The sequence below is a fragment of the Rattus rattus genome, chromosome 5 (genome assembly GCF_011064425.1).
Source record: "Rattus rattus isolate New Zealand chromosome 5, Rrattus_CSIRO_v1, whole genome shotgun sequence".
Lineage (NCBI taxonomy): Eukaryota > Metazoa > Chordata > Mammalia > Rodentia > Muridae > Rattus > Rattus rattus.
Window position 1 is genome coordinate 75,231,633 of NC_046158.1, and position 27,236 is coordinate 75,258,868.

General features: G+C 36.2%; 1 long non-coding RNA gene across 1 annotated transcript in view; it reads left to right on the top strand.

Moving 5' to 3' along the window:
- LOC116900506 overlaps positions 1-26,017 on the top strand; it is an 82,702-nt gene extending 56,685 nt beyond the window's left edge. The window contains exon 3 of the long non-coding RNA XR_004387932.1: positions 25,964-26,017. This is a non-coding gene — a long non-coding RNA (uncharacterized LOC116900506). The remainder of the gene's footprint in view (positions 1-25,963) is intronic.
- Positions 26,018-27,236: the final 1,219 nt, after the last annotated feature.

Sequence of the window (27,236 nt, forward strand, 5' to 3'; positions counted from 1 at the left end):
ACACACACACACACACACACACACACACCTATGTAGATAATTAAATTTTCTCATTATAAAATTTTCATTTAGATAGATTTTGAATGTTTGAGTCTAAACAACATGTCCTTTTTATTAATAACCAATTATTTGTCATTGAATAAGTAACTTGTCCCCAGGTAATGGAAAAATTTCAGAGATGAAACATAGTAAGCTTAACTCGAGTTCTGGTCCTTTGAATAAATGAAGGTTCAAAAGGATTATCGAAAATATTTATTACATGAGAAAACATAACACAGGTTAAATATTGTAAGCTCCAGCCTTTACCGTGTTCATAGACAAATTATATAATCTTTCTGTGGTTTTAGTGATTTTTTAAGACAATTATTATTTATTGAGATAGGGTTTTTGTGTTTGCTTTAGGTGGCCCAGGATTTGTTTATAGATTGGGGACTGGCTTTTAGCCTCAAAAAAACTTCTGTCCTTTCCTTTTTCTCCTAAGCATTGAGAATGAAGGCCTGATTTATTTTCATGTGAATATCCTTAAAATATTTATATTGATTTTTCATTTATTTTTTCATCTATACTTAAAAACATTTACATAAATTTCTATTCATTTTCTTTACTTGAGGTTAATATCTGAGCATAAATATACTTGCATCTTCTTTTCTTTGTATATAAATTAAATTAATATGCTTTTTAGGGATTTTATCTAAAACAAAAACAAGAGCAAAACAACAATAAAAACAAGCAAAAAAAAAACCCAAAAAACCTTTTGAGAATTTCAATAATATTATTACTACTAAATTAAGTCATTTAATATGCCTGATGATTTATCAGCCTGCTTTTTCCACCTGCAGGCATATCACTAGCTGCTATACACACACATTGATTTATCATATTTCTATAAGCTCCTATATATTACCTTGATCTTGCCTACAAAATCTGCACTGGTTCTTCCTTTCCTTCCACATTTTATTTTGGTTAATGACAACAACATTTATATGCTTTCCCCAAGGCTAGACATAACCCTCCTTGCTGAATGTTTTCTTTGTTGTTTACTATAGAACTGATTCATTATTATATTTGATAATTTCTCACTATCCCAAATAGATTCATAAGTCTTGTTTACCATCATTGAATTTAACAATTAGACCCTAATCTACTTCTTTTCATATTTGACCTTCCTAGTTCATCTTATATGTCTGGGAGCAGAGATGAATCTGTGTGCTCATTTCTTGTCCCTCTTCTGTGGATAGAAACAACAACGATAAGAAATGTTTCTGGCCAACGAAATGAACAGTAGAAACACAAGTAAGGGTGTCTTTAAAACACAGTGGACCCTAAATTCTTGTGTCCTCTTGTCACATTTCTGAAAATTTATGAAAACAGAACATATGGTAGATGGAACCCACACCACGCAGCCAAACCCACATGGCTTAGTCTGATTTCTGTTATAGGAACATGCCCATGCTTGGTAGCTACCATTTTCTATTAAGATAAAAATTGAGCTTTTGTTCTAATATCCACTTATCAGTGAGTACATACCATGAAAGCTTGGAATATCCACAACATAACTCGCAGACCATATGAAGCTCAAGAAGAAGGAAGACCAAAATGTGAATGCTTCAGTCCTTCTTAGAATGGGGGAAGAAAATAATCACAGAAGGTAGAGATAGGGGGTATCCTGGGAGGAAGAGAGGAAAGGGAGGAAAAAGGGGGGCAGGATCATGTGGGAAGAGACAAGAAAAAGTACTGAGGGTCAGGAAATTGAACAGAAGTGTGTAGCAGTGGTGAATAGGGAACTGAAGGGAACTAGAATAATAGGGAACTAGATAATCCCAAATGCTAGGGAAGCAAGAGGTTTCCAGGATCCAACAGGGATGATGCTAGCTGAAATATCCAAGAAAGAGAAAATAGAACCTGTAGAGATCATATCCAGTGAATAATCACCCACCGTTTGATGTATGGGGCCACCCACCCAACTCAAAAAATTTAACCCAGAATAGTTCCTGTTTAAAAAGACATGCAGGGACAAAATGTGGACCAAAGACTGAAGGAAAGATCATCCAGAGACCACCTCACCTAGGGATCCATGGCATCCGCAGACCCCAAAACCAGACACCATTCATTGCTGATGCCAAGAGGTGGTTGCTAACAGGATCCTGGTCCACTGAGAGGCTCTGCTAGCACCTGACCAATACAGATGTGGATGCTTGCAGACAACCATCAGAATGAACACTGGGACCCCAATGAAAGAGTTAGGGGAAGAACTGAATGAGTTGAAGTTCCATAAGAAGAATAGCAATATCAACAAAACAGAACTCCCAGAGCTCCCAGGGACTAAAACACCAACCAAAGAATACACAAGGAGGGACCCATGGGTCCAGCTGCATATGTAGCAGAGGACTGCCTTACCTGGCATCCAAAGGAGGGATGTACTTAGTCCTATGGAGGCTCTATACCCCGGCATAGGCAGGAGTAGGTGGGTGAGGGGAAGAGAACACTCATAGAGACAGGGGATGGGGGATGGGATAAGGAGTTTTTCAGAAGGGAAACTGGGAAGGGTAACAATATTTGAAATGTAAATAAATAAAATTAATAATAATAATATGACGATGACGACAATGACAATGATGATGATGATGATATGCAAATCAAAACTCCTTGTTTTAAAATGTTACCTGCTTTTAAATATTGGCTCCAATTTACATTTTCTTATATCCTACTTTAAAATGCTATGATCCACAAATTTCTGTTATTTATTAATAAAATTTTTTTCTCTTCAACAGAATAGTTTATTCTTTCAACGAAGAATACTCTTGTTATTTTTTTCAAATCTTGTCTCTAATGAGTGCAAATTTGGTTATTCCAGAGAGGATATATGGAGGAATAACTTTCTGATGAACTTGGAATGCATATTTTTCTGGGGTTACTCAACATTATTTCTTAACAAAGTAACCCACCAGTTTGTGGATCTTAATTAACTGTTAGCTCCTCTGGCCTGTTCAGAAGTGAGCCATTACTTTGGTAAATAACTTCTAATAGACCAACCAGGTCTCGTTGGTTCAACTCCCATGTTAAATAGTCTAGTCAAACACAAGGAGACATTCATCCTTTGGCAAACACAGAAAATGGAGGTGATCTCAAGGGTACTTCCTCATGCTTTGCACTTTCATGCTCATTCAGACAATGACTTCTGTTTCAACTTACACATACACTTGTCAAATCCAAGCAGAGGGTCACTCGATTCACTTTTATTACGCGTTTCATTGTTGTTTGTTTGCCTGTTTTGTTTTCAGCTGCTTCGTTAGAGCTCTTGCATTCCTGCAGACAGAGAAGTTGCTCCTCAGAAAGAACAAGACCATGGAGACTCCAGTGTCATGTACACATATTTACGGTCCAGGAAAGCCTCCAAAGTCATCAAAGGTTAGAGCCAAAGCTGACAACTGTAAAAGATTATCCTGCCCGGAGAGAAAAAGGCACTGAGGTCATAAAGAAAATGAGCGTGGGAAATATTTTTATTCGCCACGAAATAATAGAGCAGCAAATGCGGTAGAGAGGAAGGAAGGGCTTTTATTTGTATCTTTCAAGACTGCGGCAGGCTTGTGTGAGATATTAACATCCCTCAACTGGAAAAGTTTCTTGAGTAGCTCTGGGAATTGGGAAGTCTGCAATTTACAACTTCTTTCCACTGTTCTTAGAAGCAATTTAGCTGAGCTTGAGATAGCAAGAGACACTTACGCAACAGAAATCCTGAAGGAGATTTTTAAGCCCATAGTAAAGACAATACAATCCTCATGAATAAAAACAAAGTATTATTAATGCTGTGTGGCTGGTGGAGTCTCATTTCACAACTGATGTAACTTTCTATATTAAATCAACCCCACTAGCACCCGGAAGAGCCAGGCTTGAGCATCATTTATCGCCAGCCACTTTTGGCTTACCAAACATACAGCCAGCTCTCAGTTTGACCCTTCGAAGGGCTTGCCCCCTGTGTATGGGCGTGTGGAGTTTTTATTTGTAGGCAGGCTGATCTTTTTCAGGATTCAAATTTATTTTCTTGACATGGTTCATGGCTCCTGCCTCTAGGTGCTTGTCCTTTAAAGTGAGAGCATGACATTGCAAGATACCTCCCACAGCCGATCATATCTCTCTGGCAATTTGTAGCACTGGCTCTTTTTCAAGTCTTAAATCTCAGCTAATAACCTATTTGCCTGAATATGTAATAATCAACTGAGTTGCTGATTTCCTCTTCTGCTAAATCACTGAGGGATCCATGGCATGGGAAGATGATAGTGCATTGGATGGCGATTTACTGGTTGATAGACATGGACTGGGATTTTATCTTGTTTTTATAGTTGTTTTTACAAATCCAGGGACAGAATGACTCCTTTATCTCCCAGATGAATGCTTCTACTGAAACAGACAGGATTGCAGGGTTTCCTTCTCTTTTATCTCGCTTTCTGTTATATACACCCCTTGATTTTGCTTTTCAAAAATAAATCACTTTGTAGAAAGTAGAAATCTGGAGGGCAAGAAGCAAGATTTTTGCTCTTAAATAAAAAAAAAATTCCAGAGTTTTTTATGATCATGATAGTTCTCTATTTTAGGCGATGAATTCATGTTAATAGATGAAGTCATCAATTTTGACTGTGTATGCCAACTCAGATTTTTCAAATTAATTTACCCTTCTGCATATGATCAGTAACTATTACTTGTCTGTAAGTACCTATCTATAGGGGCTAAGAATACAAAGTATACAAACTATAAACAAGTTTAAATTTAAATTTTATTTTAAACTTTGTAATAAAAGCACATTAGAATTAAATAAACACACTTCAAAATTAAACAGATGCAAAGACCATATAACTCAACAAAATGCTATACCATTGGAATAGACAAATAAATATTTTTTTCTCATGCTTTCAAGTTATATTTTTTGGACTACATCATGAAATAATGACTTTGGTAAAATGTGCAACATTTGAAGTAAATGATATCAACTTAAGTTCCCCATGTCTTAGTTACTTCATCAATGTGATGAAATATCATGACTCAGGAAATTATTGAATGAAGCTTTAATTGGAGGCTTGTTTACAGCTTCATACAGTTTGATCCATGACCATCATGGGAGGAAGCAGACAGGGAAGTCCCTTGAAGAGTCACTGACAGCTTTTCATCCTAATCCACATGCAGCAGATAGAGTGAGACAAAGATAGGGCCAGACATGGGGTTTTAAAACCTTAAAGGCCATCCCTACAAGGCCATACCTACTCTATTAAAGCTGCATGTACAAATTCATCTCAAAGAGTTCCACTACTTGCAAATGAACCATTCAAAATTATGAGGAGGGGACATTGTCATTCAAACTACCACATCACAAGTGGTCTTTTTTTTTAACACAATTAAGTGATATTTTTCATGGCTTTTGGGTCCATACTACTTTATATAAAGAGCTTTCCACATAATGATGAAGACCCAACTTCTTTTTCTAGTATCAAAATAAAGAACCCTGTGTTGTGGATTGTGCTGATAATCTTTAGGGCAAAGCTGATTGCTAGAGCTTCCTGGTGAGCTCATCTTGTCTAATATGTAAGCCCTAGATCATATTGAGAGACTGTCTCAAACCCCAAGATGAATAGCTTCTGAAGAACAACATCCAGAGTGGAATTCTGGTCTATATACATATTCTCAAACATATGCCAATGCAACTGCATACTTGTATATCTGTATCCTCATGACTTCATCTGCTGAAATATATCTGCAGATTTATTTATGTAGTATGTCATAAAATAAATAAAATACATCAAATTTATATGCCAAATTCACATTCTTAAAGTCTCAACTCTCTCTCTCTCTCTCTCTCTCTCTCTCTATATATATATATATATATATACATATAATGGTAAATTTATAATTATATGAAATTTAAAATTTAGATTTTATTTAATGAGTCTCAAGACATAGAATTAGTTTAGTGTAGACTGGAGACTGTATTTTTCCTTCCTCCTGTTAGCTTGCTTGCTTCAAGATCACTTATATATACTCATTAGAAAAATTGAAGCTTATATACACTCCAATGTCATTTCTACAAACAACCCAGTGTCAGGAATAGATTCTTCATCAGCAGTTGTAGAATAATAAGCTTTATACCTACACCTAAGATCTCAGTGCCAAACATTCTTAAAAGATATTTTGGATTCTAAGGAAAAATGAATGTTTAAACTCATTTACATATTATACAATATATACAAGTATTGGTACACAATCTTGGCATCTCATTTATGAGTAGGATACTCATGTTATTTATGTATAAATGGAAAAACAGATGTCTGTTTCAGAGTAAGTGGTGACACTAGTGGAACCAATAGACTTACACCCAAGGATCTCTTCCCTCAGCTCTGAGACTTGATTGATAGGTAAAAATAAATGAAACCAATTTCTGCATTTGTTGAATATCTTGTGGCTACAGACAGATAGCTTTCCTCTGAGAACTGGAAGAGGAAGACATCACTGTTTTTACATCAAATGCTGAACTCCATGAAATTGTTCATCTTTTGATTTTAATTTCATGCCCTTGCAGAGGTGCACTCACAGGAAAACTAGTTTATTCCACTTATCACAGTGAGATGAATGGATGAGACTTAACAGGAGCTTGATGAATGAATGAACAGATCTGTGTGACATTAGCATACTTAAAACGCAAACCTTTTCCTCATGATCTAACACATCTTCTGGTGATTTTGGCTTATTTACAAGCCATATTTTAAATCTTAGGATGATCATAGGAAGGTTAAATGAAGTGTACTTAAAGGGTGTACTGTATAGTGTTCAACAAGCCTACAAAAAGAAAAAGAAATCTGAAATTTACAGAAAGTAAATATCAAAATGATAGACATGTCAAAGATAAGGTATTTTCTGGAAAATAAATAAGAGTTTAAAGAATTGTAGTAATTAATATAATCATACATCGAAATGTTAATATACTAAGGGAAAGAAGAAAAGTAGTCAGATTGGGAAGGAAGATATATTGCCTTTAATTTCAGACAGCATGATCTTCTTGTAGAAAAAGTAATGAAGCAATGCAGTCATAACACAGATACAAATGCGCATTCACTACAAACCTAATAAATTAATTAGTTTGACAATCTTCTCTAGGACCAAACAGAGCAAAGTTCCTATCCAATTAGGACATATATTGAAGCTAAAATTAGAAGATCATTTCATTTCACAATAACAAAAAAGCAAAAAGCTTCAAAATACATTAAACTGAAGTCTAAAACAGTTGCTGTTGTTTAAGAATTCTTCCAAGTAAGCTTTCTGGTATCTCTTATAAGGGCTGGCACTGTATGTGTGATGGCCCCATTTTCCTGACACAATTTTCTCCCAATGAAGAAGTTAATTAAATAAGCTAATAACCAAACAAAGGCATTATGATTTCAATATACAAAATTAGAAACATATGCGCCACTCCTTATTTGAACCCACATTTTTTCAAAGAAATAACCTAAGTGGCCAGTAATGACATGCTACAATGCACAGCACTAATTATTAGTGAATGTAAACCAAGATAAAATGAGATACTTTCTTTTGCTTCAATAAATAGGGTCAATAGTTATTGCTAGAAATGATAAAATAAAAAATTCATATGTTATAAGAAGGTAGGCAAATTATAGCCACTTTGTAGAGAATTTTGTATACATCAAGGAAGTAAATTAATAGATGTCCTGTTAATTCCTGTCCTAATACTTCACCCAAGAGAAATTAATCCAGAAAACTCATTGTATATAATTGTATAGTGATGATCTCATGATAGTCCTAACCTGGAAATAATCCAAATACCTTTTAACTGATGCATGGGAAGGCAGTATGGTTGAACCTTACAACTTAGTGATCAGCAATTCAAACTGTAGATTAATGACTGTTTAGCATGTGGTAATTGGGATAAATAGCCATAAGCCACTCAATACTTTTAGAGTCCCAATGTTATAAAATGCTCTAGAAATAATACTATATAAAGGCAGGGACCCAAGGAGCTTTCTATACCAAGAAAACTATTACAAATTATGTTTACAGTAAAGGTAGTTCTTTGTGTTCTAATAATCACAGAATTATAAACAGTAAACACCTATACTTATAATAAACAAGTTCAAATTATTTCAGTTAAATGTTCACCCCACTTCTAAAACATGTGTTAGATTGAGATAGAGTATTCACTTGTATTGAATTTTGAATATGACAACTGACTTTGTGACAAAAGTTGCTATATTCACCAAGTACTTATCTATTGAATTAGATTATTACTGTTTTCACCTTCAAGGTTACATTTCACTGCAGATGTTTCATGCACTGCTTATCTTGAAGAATCAGGATTTATGTACCAAGAGACAAATAAAAAAAATAAAAACTTTCTAGAGGTAAATGAAAATCAATGAAGAACATACCCACACTTATGGGACAAAATAAAAGCTATGCTAAGAGAAAAGGTCATACCAATATGTGCATTCATTAAAAGATTGGTGAGACCTCATACTGGTGACTCAATAGCATACTTGATACTTCTAGAACTAAGTGAAAGAAACACACACAAGAACAATAGACTAAGAAAAAAAAATAATCAAACTCAGATGAAAATCAAGGAAAGAGCTACTAAGAGAAAAATAAACAAGAAACAAGTAGTTGCTTCTTGGAGAGAATCAACAGCATAAAGAAACAGTCCTCAAATTAGCAAAAAAAAAGAAAAGAAAAGAAAAGAAAAAGAAAGAAGTAAGAAAAAAAGAGTAAAAAAGAGAAAATATTCAAGTTAAGAAAATAAAAACTGAAAATAGTGACATAAGAATAGACTCCAAAACACCACCCTGGATATGAAGGGACCCAGTCAAACAGCTTCCAGCACCCAAATCCCATGGGAGGGAGAGCTAGACCTCCAGACTGGCAGACATGCATGGGAAGCCAGAAGAGACTACTCTGTGCCCAGATTTCTGACTCCAGAGGAAAACGTCTAGCACCATCTGGGCCCACTATGCACAGGATCGCAAGCAAAGGCGGGGCAGGCCCTTCTGGTTGCTGCCTTCAGTTAAAGCTGAAACCCCACTCTGAGGAGTGACTCCAGGCCTGAGGTCAGAAATAAGACCAACTTTTCTGCTCCAAGTGACCTGCCTGGTGAACTCAGGACACATGTCCACAGGAACACCTGAAGACCAGTAGATAGGAACAACTACATGCCAGAAAGCAGAACACTCTTTTCCGTAACTGGCTGAAAGAGAACAGGAAAAGAGGTCTACAGCACTACTGACACACAGGCCTATAGGACGGTCTAGCCACTGTCAGAAATAGCAGAAAAAGGTAACACCAGAGACAACCTGATGGCGAGAGGCAAATGCAGGAACCTAAGCAACAGAAACCTAGACTTCATGGCATCATCGGAGCCCAATTCTCCCACCAAAGCAAACACTGAATATCCAAACACACAAGAAAAGCAAGATGTAGATTTAAAATGACATTTGATCATGATGATGGAGGATTTCAAGAAAGACATAAAGAACTCCCTTAGAGAAATGCAGGAAAACACAAATAAACAAGAAGAAGCCTATAGAGAGGAAATGCAAAAATCCCTGAAAGAATTATAGGAAAACACAATCAAACAGGTGAAGGAATTAAAACATGTAAATAGAAGCAATAAAGAAAGCACAAAGGGAGACAACCCTGGATATAGAAAACCAAAGGAAGATACAAGGAGCCTTAGAAACAAGCATCACAAACAGAATACAAGATATAGAAGAGAAATCTCAGGAGCAGAAGATTCCATAGTAATCATCGACACAACTGTAAAAGATAATGTAAAACGGAAAAAGCTCCTGGCCCAAAACATACAGGAAATCCAGACAGCAATGAGAAGATCAAACCTAAGGATAATAGGTATAGAAGAGAGTGAAGACTCCCAACTCAAAGGACCAGTAAATATCTTCAACAAAATCATAGAAGAAAACTTCCCTAACCTAAAGAAAGAGATGCCCAGAAACATACAAGAAGCCTACAGAACTCCAAATAGATTAGACCAGAAAAGAAACTCCTCCCATCACATAATAGTCAAAACACCAAATGCACAAAACAAAGAAAGAATATTAAAAGCAGTAAGGGAAAGAGGTCCTCCTCCCATCACATTATAGTCAAGACACCAAATGCACAAAACAGAGAAAGAATATTAAAAGCAGTAAGGGAGAGAGGTCAAGTAACATAAAAAGGCAGACCTATCAGAATTACACAAGACTTCTCACCAGAACTATAAAAGTCAGAAGATCCTGAACAAATGTCATACAGACCCTAAGAGAACACAAATGCCAGCCCAAGTTACTGTATCCTGCAAAACTCTCAATTAACATAGATGGAGAAACCAAGATATTCCATGACAAAACCAAATTTACACAATATCTTTCTACAAATCCAGCACTACAAAGGATAATAAAGGGTAAAGCCCAACAGAAGGAGGCAAGCTACACCCTAGAAAAAGCAAGAAACTAATCATTTTGCAACAAAACAAATAGAAAACAAGCACAAACATAATCTCACATCCAAACAGAAATATAACAGGAAGCAACAATCACTATTCCTTAATATCTCTCAACATCAATGGACTCAATTCCCCAATAAAAAGACACAGATAACAAACTGGATATGCAATGAGGACCCAACATTTTGCTGCCTACAGGAAATACACCTCAGAGACAAAGAGAGACACTACCTCAGAGTAAAAGGCTGGAAAACAACTTTACAAGCAAATGGTCTGAAGAAGCAAGCTAGAGTAGCCATTCTAATATCGAATAAAATCAATTTTCAACCAAAAGTCATCAAAAAGATAAGGAAGGCACTTCATATTCATCAAAGGAAAAATCCACCAAAATGAACTCTCAATCCTAAATATCTATGCTCCAAATACAAGGGCACCTACATACATAAAAGAAACCTTACTAAATCTCAAAGCACACATTGCACCTCACATAATAATAGTAGGAGATTTCAACACCCCACTCTCATCAATGGACAGATCATGGAAACAGAAATTAAACAGAGACATAGACAGACCAGGAGAAGTCATGAACCATGGATTTAACAGATATGTATATAACATTCTATCCTAAAACAAAAGCATATACCTTCTTCTCACCACCTCATGGTACTTTCTCCAAAACTGACCATATAATCGGTCTTAAAACAGGGCTCAAGAGATACAGAAAGATAGAAATAATCCCATGCCTCCTATCAGATCACCATGGGCTAAAGCTGGTCTTAAATAACAATAAGGAAAAATGCCCACGTACACATGGAAGTTGAATAATGCTCTACTCAGTGATAACCTGGTTAAGGAATAAATAAAGAAAGAAATTAAAGACTTCTTAGAATTTAATGAAAATGAAGGTACAACATACCCAAATTTATGGGACACAATGAAAGCTGTGCTAAGAGGAAAACTCATAGCTCTGAGTGCCTGCAGAAAGAAACAGGAGAGAACATATATCAGCAGCTTAACAGCACACCTAAAAGTTCTAGAATTAAAAAAAAGCAAACACACCCAGGAGGAGTAGAAGGCAGGATATAATCAAACTCAGAGCTGAAATCAACCAAGTAGAAACAAAAAAAATATACAAAGAATCAAAAGAACCAAAAGTTGGTTCTTTGAGAAAATCAACAAGATCAATAAACCCTTAGCCAGACTAACCAGAGCATACAGAGAGTGTGTCCAAATTAACAAATCAGAAATGAAAAGGGAGAAATAACAATAGAGCCAGAGGAAATTAAAAAAAAATCATCAGACCCTACTAAAAAATGCTATATTCAACAAAACATGAAAATCTGCAGGAAATGGACAATTTCCTAGACAGATACTAGGTACCAAAGTTAAATCAGGAACAAATAAACCATTTAAACAACCCCATAACTCCTAAAGAAATAGAAGCATTCATTAAAAGTCTCCGAACCAAAAAGAGACCAGGTCCAGATGGGTTCAGTGCAGAATTCTGTCAGACATTTATAGAAGACATCATACCAATACTATCCAAACTATTCCACAAAATATAAACAGATAGAGTGCTACCAAATTTGTTCTATGAAGCCACAATTATTCTTAAACCTAAACCACACAAAGACCCAACAAAGAAAGAGAACTTCAGACCAATTTCCCGTATGAATATCGACACAAAGATACTCAATAAAATTCTTGCAAACAGAATCCAAGAGCACATCATGATCATCCATCATGATCAAGTAAGCTTCATCCATGGATGCAGAGATGGCTTAATATATGGAAAACCATCAACGTGATCCACTATACAGACAAACTGAAAGATAAAAACCAAATGACCATTTCATTAGATGCTGAGAAAGCATTTGACAAAATTCAACATACCTTCATGATAAAAGTCCTGGAAAGAACAGGAATTCAAGGAAGGCCCATATATAAACATACTAAAAGCCATATACAGCAAACCAGTAGCTAATATTAAACTAAATGGAGAGAAACTGGAAGCAATCCCACTAAAATCAGGGACTAGACAAGGCTGCCCACTCTCTCCCTACTTATTCAATATAGTTCTTGAAGTTCTAGCCAGAGCAATCAGACAACAAACAGAGATCAAAGGGATAAAGATTGGAAAGGAAGAAGTAAAAATATCACTATTTGCAGATGATATGGTTGTATATTTAAGTGATCCCAAAAGTTCCACCAGAGAACTACTAAAGCTGATAAACACCTTCAGCAAAGTGACTGGGTATAAAATTAACTCAAATAAATCAGTAGCCTTCTTCTACATAAAAGAGAAACAAGCCGAGAAAGAAATTAGGGAAATGACACCCTTCCTAATAGTCCTAAATAATATAAAATACCTCAGTGTGACTTTAACCAAGCAAGTGAAAGATCTGTACTAAGAACTTCAAGCCTCTGAAGAAAGAAATTGAAGAAGATCTCAGAAGATGGAAAGATCTTCCATGCTCATGGATTGGCAGGATGAATATAGTAAAAATGGCCATTTTACCAAAAGTAATCTACAGATTCAATGCAATCCCCATTAAAATTCCAACCCAATTCTTCATAGAGTTAGACAGAACAATTTTCAAATGCATCTGGAATAACAAAAACCCAAGATAGCTAAAACTATCCTCAACAATAAAGAGACTTCTGGGAGAATCACATCCCTGAATTCAAGCAGTAATACAGAGCAATCGTGATAAAAAACTGTATGGTATTGGTACAGAGACAGACAGATAGAAAAGTGCAATAGAATTTAAGATCCAGAAATGAACCCACACACTGATGGTCACTTGATTTTTGACAAAGGAGTCAAAACCATCCAATGGAAAAAAGATAGCATTTTCAGCAAATGATGCTGGTTCAACTGGAGGAGAGGATGTAGAAAAATGCAGATTGATCCATACTTATCATCCTGTACAAAATTTAAGTCCAAGTGGATCAAGGACCTCCACATCAAACCAGATCCACTCAAACTGATAGAAGGAAACGTGGGGAAGAATCTTGAACACATGAGTACGGGAGAAAATTCCTGAACACTACGCCAATGGCTTATGCACTAAAATCAAGAATTGAAAAATGGGATCTCATAAAACTGCAACGCTTCTGTAAGGCAAAGGACACTGTGGTTAGGACAAAACAACAACCAACAGATTGGGAAAAGATCTTTGCCAATCCTACATCTGATACAGGGCTTATATCCAAAATATACAAAAAACTCAAGAAGTTAGTCCGCAGGGAAACAAATAATCCTATTAAGAATGGGGTTCAGAGCTAAATAAAAAATTCACAGCTGAGGAATGCCGAATGGCTGAGAAACACATAAAGAAATGTTCAACATCTTTAGTCATAAGGGAAATGTATATCAAAACAACCCTGACATTCCACCTTATGCCAGTGAGAATGGCTAAGATTAAAAAACTGAGGTGACAGCAGATACTGCCAAGGATTTGGAGAAAGAGGAACACTCCTCCATTGTTGGTGGGATTGCAGACTGGTACAACCATTCTGGAAATCAGTCTGGAGTTTCCTCAGAAAATTGGACATTGAACTATGTGAGGACCCAGCTATGCCTCTCTTGGGCATATACCCAAAAGATGCCCCAACATATAAAAAAGACACGTGCTCCACTATGTTTATAGCAGCCTTATTTATAGTAGCCAGAAGCTGGAAAGAACCCAGATGCCCTTCAACAGAGGAATGGATACAGAACATGTGGTACATCTACACAATGGAATAATACCTAGCTATCAAAAAGAATGACTTTATAAAATTCATAGGCAAATGGACAGAACTTGAAAATAACATCCTGAGTGAAGTAACCCAATCACAGTAAAACACACAGGGTATGCACTCATTGATATGTGGATATTAGCCCAAATGCTCGAATTACCCTAGATGCACAGAACACATGAAACTCAAGAAGGTTGACGAAAATGTGAATGCTTCACCCATTCTCTAAAAGGTGAACAAGAATACCCTTGGGAGGGAATAGGTAGGCAAAGTTTAGAACAGAGGCTGAAGAAACACCCATTCAGAGCCTGCCCCACATGTGACCCGTACATGTGGGTACCAAACTAGATAAGATGGATGAAGCAAAGAAGTGCAGACTGACAGGAACGGGATGTAGATCTCTCCTGAGAGACACAGCCAGAATAAGGCAAATACATAGGTGAATGCCAGCAGCAATCCACTGAACTGAGAACGGGACCCCCATTGAAGGAATCAGAGAAAGGACAGACAGAGCTTGAAGGGACTTGAGACCCTATACGTACAATAATGCCAACCAATCAGATCTTCCAGGGACTAAGCCACTACCCAAAGACTATACATGGACTGACCCTGGGCTCCAACCTCATAGGTAGCAATGAATATCCTAGTAAGGGCACCAGTGGAAGGGGAAGTCCTGGGTCCTGCCAAGACTGAACTCCTAGTGAACGTGAATTTTGGGGGGAGGGCGGTAATGGATGAAGGATGGGGAGGGGAACACCCATGTAGAAGGGGAGGGGGAGGGACTAGGAGTATGTTGGCCTGGAGACTGGGAAAGGGAATAGCAGTGGAAATGTAAACAAGAAATACCCAAATTAATAAAGATGGAGGGAAAAAGAACAGAAATGGGAATGGGAGAAAAAACAGTGTCAAAGGAGTGTTAGAAATATATTTGTTGTGTTATGCACATTTTAATTCCATTCTCATATGTCCACTGATATATAATAGAAATAATAATCACACCATGTTCTTTGCCATAATTTCATAGCTTAAATAGATAAAGTTCAAAAATAGAACAACATTAAAATTATATGATTTTAGGACATAATTGAAAAAAAAGAGTAGACTGCATGGTAATCCAAAGAATATGTCTTCCTTAAAATATCTGTATTAATCCCCGTCAAATTTCCAACTTAACTTTTCATAGAGTTAGACGGAGAAATTTGAAAATCCATTTTGAATAACAAAAAACCCCTAGGATATTGAAAACTATCTTCTACAATAAAAAACTTATGGGGGAATCACCATCCCTGACCTCAAGCAGTATTACAGAGCAATAGTGATAAAATCTGTACGGTATTGGTACAGTGACAGGCAATTAGATCAGTGGAATAAAATTGAAGACCCAGAAATGAACCCACACACCTATGGTCACTTGATATTTTACAAGAGCTAAAACCATCCAATTAAAAAAAAATAGAATTTTTTGGTTCTTTTTTTAAAAATAGAATTTTCAACAAATGGTGGTGGTTCAATTGAAGGCCAGCATGCAGAAGAATGTAAATAAATCCGTTCTTATCACCCTGTACAAAGCTTAAGTCCAGTGGATCGAGGACCTCCACATCAAACCAGAAACCGGAAGTGTCTTGTCCCAGAAGACTTCTGCCTTTTTGTGACCTGAGTCCACTAGGCAGGTCGCTTGGAGCAGAAATGTTAGTCTTACCTCTGCTCTCAGGTGTGTAAGCGCTCCTGGTGACTGGTTTTCAGCTCTTAGTGTAGACAGAAGCCCAAAAGGTCCTGCCTCTGACTGCTCCTAGGTCCCTGTGCCTAGAAGGCACAAATGGCACTAGGCAATTTCCTCTTGGGTTGGGAATGTGGGCAGAGAGTAATTTCCTCTGGGTTCTCAGGAGTGTCCACACTTCTGAGGGTCCAACTCTCTCCCCCTTGGGATTTGGCAGCAGGGAGCTTTGTGACCGGTTCAGTTCAGTTCTGGGCCCAGGCCGGACCCAGCAGATCCCTGCTGTGGACTGCTCCTATATTCCTGTATCCAGAGGCACTATGCCATTTCCTCTTGGGATAGGGATGAAGGCAGAGGTGGGCAGAAGTGGCGGTCTGTCCTGCGGTCTCAGGGTTGTCCGCACTTCTGTGTGTTCAGCTCTCTCCCCCACAGGATTTCTATCAGACTTTCAAAGAAGAGCTGTACCAATACTCATAATTATTTCACAAGTAAGAAACAGAAGGAACATCATGAAATTTATTTTATGTTTCCACAATCATCACCCTGATACTGAAACCTCACAAAGACTCAACAAAAAAAGATATTTTAAGTGGATTTTCCTCAAGAACTGTGGGTCTTTTATTCTTAATTAATCACTGGCCACTTTTCCATAAGGGTGAGGGGAGCAAGAGGTTGGAAGGGGGGAGTTGGACTAAGACTAGGAACAACATCCACATTACCAATGTATTAACTTGGCATCAGCTTCAGTGAGATAGCTCAAAGTTACTATTCCAGGCTAGAAAAGGGAATTAAGGGAAATGATGGAAAAGGCTAATTGGTCATCATACAGAACCTAATTAATCAGGTGGGAAGCAAGAGTGGGTGCTGAGTTAAGCAGCTCTCTATAAGGACATTCTTTAGGTAAGACTGAGCACCTATGTTCAGGAACACTCTCCAGTCAGGTAGGAAAGGGAAGCCATGAGGAGAAAGGGAGTGCTCCAGGTTTAGCTGAGTTAAGCTACTGTCATGGGGACTGTTATCTTAGTAGCAGGGTTCTCCTATTATTTTTGCATCAATGAATACATGCTCATCCCTTTAGATGCTAAAAGAACCTTTGAAAAAATTCAAATACCCCTTCATAGTAAAGGTCTCAACGAGTTCAGGGATACAAGGCATGTACCAAAACATAATAAAGGCAATATACTGCAAACCAATAGCCAACATCAACTAAATGAAGAAAAATTTAAAGCAATTCCACTAAATTCAGGGGCAAGACAAGGATATCCACTCATTCTGTATCTTTATCATATAGTACTTGTTTTAACTAGAGCAAAATAAAACAATTAAAGGAGATAAATGGAGATACAAATGGGAAAGGAAGAGGTCAAAGTATCACTATTTGCAGACGGTACTTTATATAAGTGACTCCCAAAATTCTATTGAGTTCCCTATAGATGATAAACACCTTCAGCAAAGTGTTAGTGTACAAAATTACCTCAACAATATCAGTAGCTTATATATACAAATGGTAAAGGGGCAGAGAACGAAATTAAGACAAGATCATTAATAATAGCCAAAAATATTATAAAGTATCTTGGACTAAGTCTAGATCAATACATGTCACCCTACACAAAATTTGAGTCTAAATATCTCAAAGACCTCAAAATAAAACCAGGTATTCTAAAGTTGATATAAGAAAAGGTGGGGGATAACATTGAGTGCATTGTCACAAGCAAGAACATTTTGAACAAAACCCACCATTAGTCCAGGCACAATTAATGTTCAGATAAACAATTAATGAATGGGACTTCAAGAAACTGAACAGCTGCTGTAAGGCAAAGTATACATTCAGAAGAACAAAACTGCAGTCTAGAGAATGAGAAATGATCTTTATTAATCCCATATACGACAAAGGATGATGTCCAAAATTTTATGAAGAACTCAAGAAATCAAATATCAATAAAACAAGTAAGCCAATTGAAAAAATGGGGTACAGATCTAAACAGAGAATTATGGACAGAAGAATCATAATGGTTGAGAAGCATGTAAAAATGTTCAATGTTCTTAGGGTAAGATTGATCAAAGGATGTAACATGATAACTATACTAATACAGGAATATTTTCATGGGTTTTCATGCACAACCTGGTGTTATAACTGGTAAACATGTATTTGGGAAAAGAATCTGAGTTTTTTCCTCACAACATATTTTCTACAACATAAAATGGTAACGGTATGAAAAAATGTATACTTATCTCCACTTAGTTACTACATAAGATACATATTCTGGAAACTAACTTGTACATAATGAGTAAAATTTTATTTGCTATTTAAAATGAAGATATTGTTGGAAAAATTAAAATGTTTTGCTTCAAATACTGTAACTCTGAAAGTACCATGAATGTTTTCTCAAGAGGAAATTGAAGTTACATTAAAAAGTAATTGGGTCTTCAAATTGTACATGTGATAAGAGGATGATTCCAAAAGGTGGTTCACTGTGTAAGAAAGAATTCTTAGAAGATATTTATCAGGAATAAATTTGCAGTTATGAGGAAAAATAAACTCTACTATGCAGTACAACATTGTCTCTATAGTTCAAATGCATTATGCTGGTCATAAAAATTTATTTAGATGTCTAATTCCATGCTAAATCTTCTCAAAATGAAATAAGTTAATAAATACATATGTAAATAGGAGTTAGAGAAAGGATTGAAGGAGCTGAAAAGGTTTGCAACCCCATTAGAACAAAAATACAAACCAACCAGAGCTCCCACGGACTAAACCATCATCCAAAGAGCACACATGGACAGACCCATGGCTCCAGCTGCAAATGTAGCAGAGGATGGCCAACTGGGGCACCAGTGGAAGGAGAAGCTCTAGGTCCAGCCAAGGCTGGACCCCCTAGTGTAGGGGAATGTCAGGGTGGAGAGGTGGGAAGGGGTGGGTAGTTGGATGGGGGGTACACCCTCATAAAAGAAGGGGCAGGGAATAGGAAAGGGGTAATATGGACGGGAAACCAGGAAAGGGGATAACATTTGAAATGCAAATAAAAAAATCCAATAATTAAAAAAAAAGAAATTTGTTACTAAACTTCAATGATTCTTGGCTTTCTTCTCTTATATCTGATCAATCAAGAAAAGAGGTGGTGTTTTTACTGCAAAGACTCTACATTTGTGAGTGATTTCAGGGGTACCTGATGCAGTCTTTTAAGCTGCCCATGAAGGCATTGCTAATTACACATGAAAGGAAACAATTTCCCAGTGTCAAGATGTCGTGTTTTACACATTTTAGTTGATTTCTATATACCATAGCAAGTCAAATTTCTAACTGAACTTAATTGAGCCACCCACTAGCAGAAATTGGGTTTCTTTGGAATGTTGAGGTTATTTTTGAAGATTAAAAAAAAAAAAAAGAAAGAAAAAAAGAAAAATACATTTGAAGAAAAGAAAAAAAGACTGGGCACACAATCATGAAAAAAAAATTAGAGAAATTAACCCTTCTGAGATAATAGCAAAACTGATGTGCTTTATTGAACCTAAATTGGTACTTTTATTTCACTGATATATGCATACAGTTTTTCCAGAATTGAAGATTTTTTTTTAATAATATATGCCAACTCTTGGTTCCCAGCACAGGCTATCAAAGGCTCTGGTTGTGCACTCTGAGATAGTTCTAAATATATGCTAATTATCACCATGTGGGTTACAGTATTATTTTACACCCCTCTCTTAATACGTTTTAAAATATTGCCCACAAGAAATAATTATCTACAAATTGTGCCAACGTTGCTTGCTCAAAAATATTTACTCAAGTTCTTTTCTTTAAGCAGAGACAGGAGTAAATAACAGATAAGAAATGTTTCTGTGATGAAGAATATCATCTGTAATGAGTTCTTTGATTAATTATTTTAATCAACTTAAAAAAATACAGAGTAAACATGGTAACAATATAAAAAAGACAAATGTATAAAACAAATATAAGGAACAGTTACATTAAATTTTATTTTAAGCACAATAAAGTAGGAAGGTTGAAAATTGAAATTAAATAAACTTGTATCTAAATTTACTCTTTGTGCATGAAGATTTGCTAAGTTTCCTTGCTATTAATTTTTTGGTGATAAAATAGAATAAATATTTTATGACTCATTATTGTGAAGGATAATATATATCCTTTTTTTGAAGTTACATTACTAGAGAAAAGTACATATCTTTTAGAAAACGTTAAAATCAAAATATTAAGTTTTTATTATATAGGAAATTAAAATATTAAAAATATTGGTTTAACAAGGACTATTTCTTTTTCTGAAAAAGGATCTCACTATGTAGCTCTGGCTGGTTTAGAATCACTCTGTAGAGCAGGCTATCCTTGAACTCACAGCAGTACACCTGCCCTCATATCTCCAGTACTTAGATTAAAAAAGTACACTACCATAGTCACAAAGAATAAATATTTTAGCTCTCCATTTTTTTTGTAGTTAAAAAATATCTAATGAGAGTACGCGATAGTAGATATGTAGTAAAATTTACCTGTATTATCTTTCTAATTGATGAGTTCATGTGTTTGTTTCACAAACAGTCTGTGATTTCCATTCATTAAAATCTAGGCACAGAAGGAATGCATCGTTTGCCACGGCACACTTCTCACTCCAGTCTTCACAGTGTGCTTCACCAGGAGCTACCAACATTCACATGTATGGTGCACATTTCCACAAGGTTTTAACCTACATTCTAAAATATTCTTTTTATACCTGGCAGCTGTTTGTCTTCCTAGCTTCTAATCTGGTATACATTTCACCTGACCCTTGCATGTATGCAGTATATATATCAGTGATTTTAAACGTTGACACATTTAAGTCTTATGAAAACCTGATAAGTTAGTTGCTATTAGTTTTCTAGTTTCCAGATCTCTTACTTCAACTAGAATGTAATAAAGCATATCCACTGATTTCATGGCCTTGGATGTCATGCCATTTCCTTTTTCTATTTTATTAATTAATAATTTTATTTGTTTACTTTCCAGTCTTTCCCCTGCTCCAGGTCGCCATCCCAAAGTTCCTCATCCCTTCCCTCTCCCCTCTGCCTTTGAGAGGGTGCTCCACCCCCATCTTGGGCATAACCCTTCCCTGGTGTCTCAGGTCTGTGAGAGTTCGGCATGGCTTCTCCCACTTAGGCTAGTCCAGGTAGTCTGCTACATATTTGCCAGGGCCTTGAACCAGTCTTTGTTTGCTGCCTGGTTGGTGACTCAGTCTCTGGGAGCTCCCAGGAGTCAGGGTTAGTTGAGACTGTTGGTCTTCATATGGGGTCACCCTCCTATTTAGCTCCTTCAACCCTTCCCCTAATTCCTCCATAGGGTCCCCTACTTCAGTTCAATGGTTGGGTATAAGTATCTGCATCTTTCTCAGTCTGTTGGTTAGGCCTCTCAGAGGACAGCCATTCTAGGCTCCTGTCTGTAAGTACATTGTAGCATCAATAATACTGTCAGGCCTTGGCGTTGCCCCACTGCCGTCATCATGAGATGGATCCCAAGTTGGAATGGTCACTGGGCAGCTTTTCCTTCAGTCTCTTCTCCATTTTTGTCCATGTATTTCTTTTAGACAGGAACAATTCTGAGTCAAAAGTTTTTTCTGTGGTTTGCTTTTAAGTTAACATTTTCATTTATTTGTGTCTAGATTTTATTTAAAGTCCATTGCTTACAGATGGTTCATGTTGATTTTGGCCTGTACGTACATACCTTCCACATCTCCTTATCTCTAATATGCATTAAAAGAACACAACAAAACAAGAAATTGCTCTTATGCTTGTGATGGTTGTATGTTATGAAGAATAAAAGAAAGATATTACAAAATCTGGAAAACCAGAAAAGGCCTATCAAAAGAGACCATATACATTGCCTGTCTGCCAAACATGAATATAGATCAAAAGAACCGTGTGTTCATAACTGTGTCCTTTGTAGGAAGAAAATAAAATAACCAAACATGCAAACACTGAACCATTTTAATTATATGATACCAGAGAGAGCTTGCTGTCTAACTCTAATATACTTACTTAGAATCACAGTGTCATGTTTGGGGAGCTGAGATAAGCTGAGTATTTAAACAAAATTAATCTCACCTATTGCGTACCTCCTAGTATCACCATGATTAATGAATCATTTTTGAAGACGTTAACTTGAGTCATCAGTTTCTTGTTTAAAGATCTGAGCTGGGAAAAGACCCAGGCTAAGCTCTGAAAAATGGTGATCTGCCAGGATACATTTAGTTGATGGGAAAAAATAACATTACACTTTTATGTAGCTATTCTCACTCTGTTTACAAAGATCTTTGTATTCTTTTCAATATAATTTCTATTTAGTAGCAGACCACCTATGTACTCCTGCTTGTATAGACCTCTTAACCCTAGACCTATAGAGATGTTTTAAATATTCCCATGGTGCCTGTTAGAATACCCTTTGAGGATAGTGAAAATGATGATAACTTGTATAATCAATGACAAGGATGTGAACAAATAAAAAGGAAAGGAAGAACAGAAAGAAAGAAAAACTAAGCTCTTTCCATTTTCTTGTACTGTACTTCTGTAGCACCAGGTTATGAATACATAATGATATCACACAAGAATAAGGAAATAGCAATGCAGTATGAACTGGAATAGAAATGGATACTAACATCATGTGAGATGAATTTTGCTTTTATGTTTCTATAAAGGACTATGTGCATTTATGGGATTCCATAAACACTGTCAATACAAACATGATAGAGTCAACAATTGCTCTTCCCTTGGAGGCTCAGGTTGACCAGGTTTTCATGTCAGAGGAAAATAATACTAATGCAAAACACCTTGACAGGACTGCACCGAAATATAAATGTGAGTGCTGAAGAGAGAGTTAGCTAGGTTGTTTCTAGAAATGTGTTAAACTATACCAGGGGCTCGAATGGACCAAAACGAATCTTGGTGGCTGAGAGCTGATTCAAAATAAATGGAGGTAATTAACAGATTGGAGATCTGCAAGCAACAGTAATTGGATTATCAATGAATAATTTGTTTCCATGGAAGTTTTTTGTATCTGCACATCTGTAATATTTCATTCTCATCATTTGTTTTCTAAAAGAATCTCCTCAAAACTCAGTTAATCCCCCATATTATCTTTGTAATTAAGTTATTTTGAAGAGATGGGCACTGAATTTTTATCCAGAAACAACATTCAAACCCTCATTTTAATTACAAATGACATTTTATTTCCGCTGCCTTTGTAATAGCTCTTTGAGAAGAATATTGCTTTCTAGATCTCCAGGGAGCAGAAGCCTAAGTTTAATAACTTTGATATCTTCAAATATTGACCACTAATCTAGGTGTTGCTATGAGTCACACCAATTTAACATTTCACACTTTAAGCAGTCCTTCATCGGATTCTTTGTATCAACTTTTAAAATAGAATGTGGAGCCTTGTTCCATGTGCATTTTTGTTTGTTTGTGTTTCTCTGTAGAACTTACTAAACATTGTACACTTGTTACTGTTTCTACAGACAGCATGACAATAAAATATGTAAAAAATGTGTCAAATTAAATTATTGAAGTCACCTATAATTTAATCAGCTATTATTAAGAATGAACTGTTAAGTATTTTGTTCCTATATGACTAGTATAGGTTAAAAGGCTTATGCATGAAGTTCCAGAGCTAATAAGGGCCAAGCAAAAATATTTACATCTGAGAATAGCCAGAGGTGATGTGATAGACCTATCATCCCAGAAGTATAGGTGTTGATCCAGAAGGAGTACAGGCTTTAGGATAGTCTGGGATGTACAACAAGACTGTTTCTTGATTTCTTTTGTGGCTCTTATAATTTAAATAGATCATAAAATCAAGAAGGACACAAACTAGAAGTGACACTATAAGAAGGAATAGAAATAAGAGGGGTAGAAGGGAAAGAAAGTATGTTGAATTTGACCAAAATATGTGATATACTTGTATGAAAAAATCTTTATAAACCTCATTATTTCCCTCATGTACGGTTAATAGATGCCAATTAAAATAAATGAACAACACATTAGAAGAAGACTGGAACACACACACACACACACACACACACACACCACAGAGAGAGAAAGACAGAGTGACACAGAAAAAGACAGAGAGACAGACACAGAGAGAAAGATAAATACACACAGAGAGAATTTGTCACATCAATGTTGTCCATAGTACATAGCCCTACTATACATCAAGTTATTGTAGTAACAATTTATAGTGTGAAATTTATACAACTACATCTGGATTACACCTAATCCCTAAATATATTTGGATTTTTTTTTTCCGGAGCTGGGGACCGAACCCAGGGCCTTGCGCTTACTAGGCAAGCGCTCTACCACTGAGCTAAATCCCCAACCCCCCTAAATATATTTGTAATACAAATATTTTGTTTAGTGCATGAAAATTTCTAAGATATGAAAGATATAAAAATATATAATTTGAAGAGATTTGGAAGAGTTTGGTGCCTTGATATTAAAAAATTAGATTTTTCAATAGACAGTTCTTTGAAGTGTAGTAATATATTATGTATATTTAAATCATATTTAAGGGTAAGTATTCAAATAAAATAATTTATATTATCATCAGTGATTCTAGCATTTCCTTCAGGGTGTGAATTATTTTGTTGTAAATTATATCAGAAATCATTTAAGGGTCAAAGTACTATATCTGGGAATTTTGTGTGCTTGGTGTATTTGGGCATTGTGTGTGTGTGTGTGTGTGTGTGTGTGCGCATGCATGAACGTGCACACATGCATGTGGGTGTGTGCACACATGTGTGTGCATGTGTTTGTGTATTTATATTTATATGGATATGTTTACAGAGAGGTAAAATTGTGTCATATTCAATTACTATCCATTTGACAATGTATTTGGCTGAATGTGCCAGTACATCCAAGGGATCTCTCTATCTCTGAAAGCTTTGCTGACAGAATACACGTGATGTGTAATTTGCGCACCTAGCTTTTTGTTTCCTCCCATCAATTCTGCAGGTCAAAGTCAGCTCTCTTTTGTCTACAGAGCAAGCACTTGAACAACTCTCCAGTTCAAATGACAGTCTTACTTTTTCTTTTCTTTTCATTGGACTTTTCTTTCTTTCCTTTTTTGTTTTTGAAGGAAAGAATCATATTACTGACAAACAGGTGATGCAAACTGGGTAGCAGTTTTAAAGATCAGAACTTTGAAACCAAGTAGTTCTGATTATTGTTCATGGCCAGAAAGACCCTTGGAAGGGATCCTTGCTTCTTTTTTTGGCCAGCGTCTAGAAATTCCAGAACTATATGGTGCTCTGACCCCTTGTTTTGCTAAATGAGCATCACTGTGTGGAAGGTGGACATGGTAACATGTGATTGTGGCTAGCAGAAGAGAACTCAACGGCATTGTACTTCTAAGGCCCTCAGTCTAGGAAAGCCTTTTATTTCCTAGTTGGGGATCTTTTCATGTAATCCATTGCTGGGATCTACTCTTGCTTTACAAGATCATTTTCCTTCCTCTCTCCTCCCTCTATCCCTTCCTTCCATCCTTTCCTCCTCTTTCCCTCCCCCCTCCCCCTCCCTCTCCCTCTCTGTCTCTCTCCTACACTAAACTCCTTTCTAGAAAACCACTTTCCCATTTTCTGGAATCTTCGTTTTCTGAGTTTCCAGAAGCCATTGACTTTTGTTTGTTTTAGCATCCACTGACTTTCATTTTCCAGGACGGTCACCTTCTGCAAACCCCGGCTAGTATTGCTCACCTGATACAAGGGATATGAGATCACTTTCACCTCTACACTTTAGTCCTGTCAGTATCAATCTTTAGAATGTCTGCTGTAACCTATTTAAGTTACATTTTGTTTTTTCACGAATACAGTAATAACTGTGCACATTTATAGACTATTGTTTGATTTTTAATATGTAGACACTATGTATAATGTCCAAATTTGGGTGTTTAGCAATTCATTTACTTCATTATTTATTTGTTCTTACTGGCTAAATATTAAAAAGATTCTCTAAAATCAAGTGTTGCTTTGTTGTTCCAGATTCCCACTCATGGCTGGAGCCTTTGTTCTGAAGCAGAACCAGGGATGGATTAGGTGAGATAAGTATATATCTATACTAGGAAAAAATAGTTACATTAGAATGGAGACATTTGAATGGTTACAAATGTATAACTTCTGTTTGGATTTTCAAACAAAGGCATTTTTCCTTTGCTTTTCTTCCTCCCACAGCCCCTTTTATAGAATGTGTTGTTTGTGCAGCTAGAGACATAGCTCACCAATTAAGAATATTTGTTGCTGTTTCAGAGAACCTGGGTCCTATTCCCATCACCCACATAAAGTTTCACAGTTGCCTGTCATTTCAGGGAATCTAACACTGTTTTCTGTATTCAGCTGGCACCAGTTATGCATATGGTTTGTATACATATATGCAGGCACTCACACTTAAGTTAAATCTTAAATAGTATGTCAATAATTTGTGGGTTTTTTTTGTTAATTTTCTTCTTGGTTTCTAAACTTTAGTGAAATACATTTGTAAGTATGTTTTACCCCAGGTATTGAAATGGTGGATTGACCCAAATGTGAGATTTCCCTACATTCTGAGAGTGTCTTTTGAATGGAATCAGTGACTCTCTGCAGAGGAAGGGAAGCACATTAGAAGGGGACAGAACTCTCTCTCTCTCTCTCTCTCTCTCTCTCTCTCTCTCTCTCTCTCTCTCTCTCGGAACAGACAAAGCACTAGGCTCTGCTTCTATCCTTTACTTTTCAGTAATATCCCTGTTTTAATATCACTAAAGACATTTTAGTATATGTGATTTTGAGTAAGGTCACGAAGTAGTCAGCATAGGGTTTGAGGCCAGAATCTTTCTTCCTGCAAATTGAGTCAGGGTACATGAAAATAAATCATGAAGTTGGATTTACTATTTTTAAACAACTTTATGCAAAACAACCAACCAGAACAAAACAAACACAAACAAATAATCTTTATGTGGCCTTTGTAATTGAATTTATCATGACAATGCTATTTATAGATTCTTCAAGTGTGTATTATTATGTGTGTCGTTATTAAGGTATAATGTTTGATTATTTTGCTCATGTACACAAGTTAGTTTTACTCATATTTTTCCATGTAATACATCATTTTACATTTCATTTTTGCTATGTGGTGTTAAACAGAATAATAACCTTCCTTTATCATTTACAGAAATATGTGAAATCAATGCCCAGAGCTAAATTTATTTGCTTTCACAGAAAGAATAATTTTAATGTCAAGTATAAGTGTTTTCCCCTTAGGATCTGTTTTAATGACCCTATC